The sequence below is a fragment of the Vulpes vulpes genome, chromosome 3, assembly GCF_048418805.1.
Source record: "Vulpes vulpes isolate BD-2025 chromosome 3, VulVul3, whole genome shotgun sequence".
Lineage (NCBI taxonomy): Eukaryota > Metazoa > Chordata > Mammalia > Carnivora > Canidae > Vulpes > Vulpes vulpes.
The window spans coordinates 44,717,493-44,719,880 of NC_132782.1; positions in this window are offsets into that span (position 1 = coordinate 44,717,493).

Consider the following 2,388-nt stretch of genomic DNA (forward strand, 5'->3'; position numbering starts at 1 on the left):
CATTTTGGTAGTATGCTACACAGAGATAGACATCTTTCTGGTCAAAATAACTACTGAATGTTTGTAAGGGAAGGAATCTTTTACGTTCCAATTGTTCAAGAAATTGGGTTAGAAGTGAATCGAAAGCAATGGCATATATGTTGTTTTTTAGTTTATTTCAGTGTCTGAGAAACTACATTAGCTACATTATTGCTTATATGTATTGCTTATGTGACAGGAATTGGGATTTTACACTTCAGGCCTACAATATAAAATGTTTTATATCTCTCAATTTGTTCAGCAAAATAACAGGAAAAGGATAAGGAAGATAATATAACACATGCAGGATGAATTTGGTTTGCAAAAGAAATATAATGAAGCTTAATTAAGATATATATATATATATAATTGGTAACTATACAGCATATAGCAATGTAATTAATTATCTAATTTGTATTGTGCATGATAATGAGGTTAGCTCTATTGGTAGTGAGGTCACACAGCTGCCTGTCTTATGATCTGAGAATTAATGACAGTTCCTCTCTCCTTCCAAGTATATCACTCACTGACTACTCTGATCCATGATAGCTCAATGATATAGATTCAGTCCTACAGGAAATACAATTCTTCCAGAAGCTTGTTGCTACATCCTTGTATTTGAATTAGGAACTGAAGCTCTCTGCATGACCTGTATTGTAGCATTTATCATATGATTTGTGGCATAACCAATAGACAACATTAGTTGTCTATAGCCGCATTAGACTATAAACGCTATAAGAAGTAATTTACTTATTGAGTTATTCAGTTAATAAATATTTATTAAGCACCTATACAAAGCCAGGCACTGTTTTAGACACTGAAAATATTGCAATAGTTCAGAGCTATAAAGTTTTTACCTTCAAAAAGCAATGTAGTGAATGGCAGAAGATATATCCTACAAGGGGTTAATATCCAAAATATATAGAAGACTTCTACAATAAAAAATCAATTTGAATAAAAATGGGTAGAGAACCTGAAGAGACATTTTTCCAAAGTACAGATGGCAAACAGGCACATAAAAAGATGCTCAACAGCACCAATCATCAGGGAACTGCAAATTGAAAACCACAATGAGATATCACTTCTCACCTGTCAGAATGGCACAGTAAAAAACACAAGAAACAACAAGTATTGGTGAGGATGTGAAGAAAAGGAACCCTGGTGCATTGCTGGTGTGAATATAAATTGGTACAGCCACAGTGGAAAACAGTATGGAGGTTCCTGAAAAATGTGACATAGAAATACCATATGATCCAGTAATTCCACTACTAGATATTTACCCAAAGAAAACCAAAACAGAAATTCAAAAAGATACATGCACTCTTCTACTTATTGTAGCATTATTTACAATGCTGGATATGGAAGCAGCCCAAGTGTGGTATATACATAGAATGTAATATTACTCAGCTGGAAAAAGAAGATCTTGCTATTTGTGACAACATGACTGGACCTAGAGTATTATGCAAATGAAATAAGTCAGACAAAGGCAAACACCATATGACTTCACTTATATGTAGAGCCTAAAAACCAAAACAAACAAAGGAGAAACAGACTCCTAAATAGAGACGATAAACTGATGGTTTACTAGAAGAGATGGGCAAAGTAGGTGAAGGGGAGTGGGAGGTACAGGCTTCCAGGTATGGAATGAATAAGTCACAGGGACAAAAGGCACAGCATAAGGAATACGGTCAATGGTACTGCAATAGTATTTCATGGTGACGTAGCATAAAATACTGGCTTGTCAGATCACTATATTGCATACCTGAAGCTAGTGTAACATTATGTGTCAACTATACTTCAATGATTAAAAAAAAAGTAAATAAATAAATTAATCTGTTCCAGATCCTAAAACGAGTATTTGTTGTTTATGCGAAATTCAATTTTAACTGGTGGTCATGTATTTTTATCTTCTAAATATGGCAATTTTATGACTGGAACATGCCATTTTACCTTTGTGTTGAAATACTTAGTATATATCAAACACCGTTTTTTTTTTAAAGATTTTGTTTATTTATTCATGAGAGACACAGAATGAGAGAGAGAGAGTGAGAGAGAGAGAGGCAGAGACACAAACAGAGGAAGAAACAGGCTCCATGCAGGGACCGGATGTGGGACTCCATCCTGGGTCTCCAGGATCAGGCCCTGGGCTGAAGGTGGCGCCAAACCACTGAGCCACCCGGGCTGCCCACAAATACTTCTTCAATGTGAGTAAACCACATGCTGTGTTTGAAAGAAAATGATAACATATTCAAGGAGGTAGTCAGAGGCTTAGAACGTACTGGAAGGGTAATAATAGGAATCAGAGAAGTCAAGAAGTAGAAAAGAGGGCCAGGGGATTAGAGGACATTAAAATTCATATCTGCATATTTT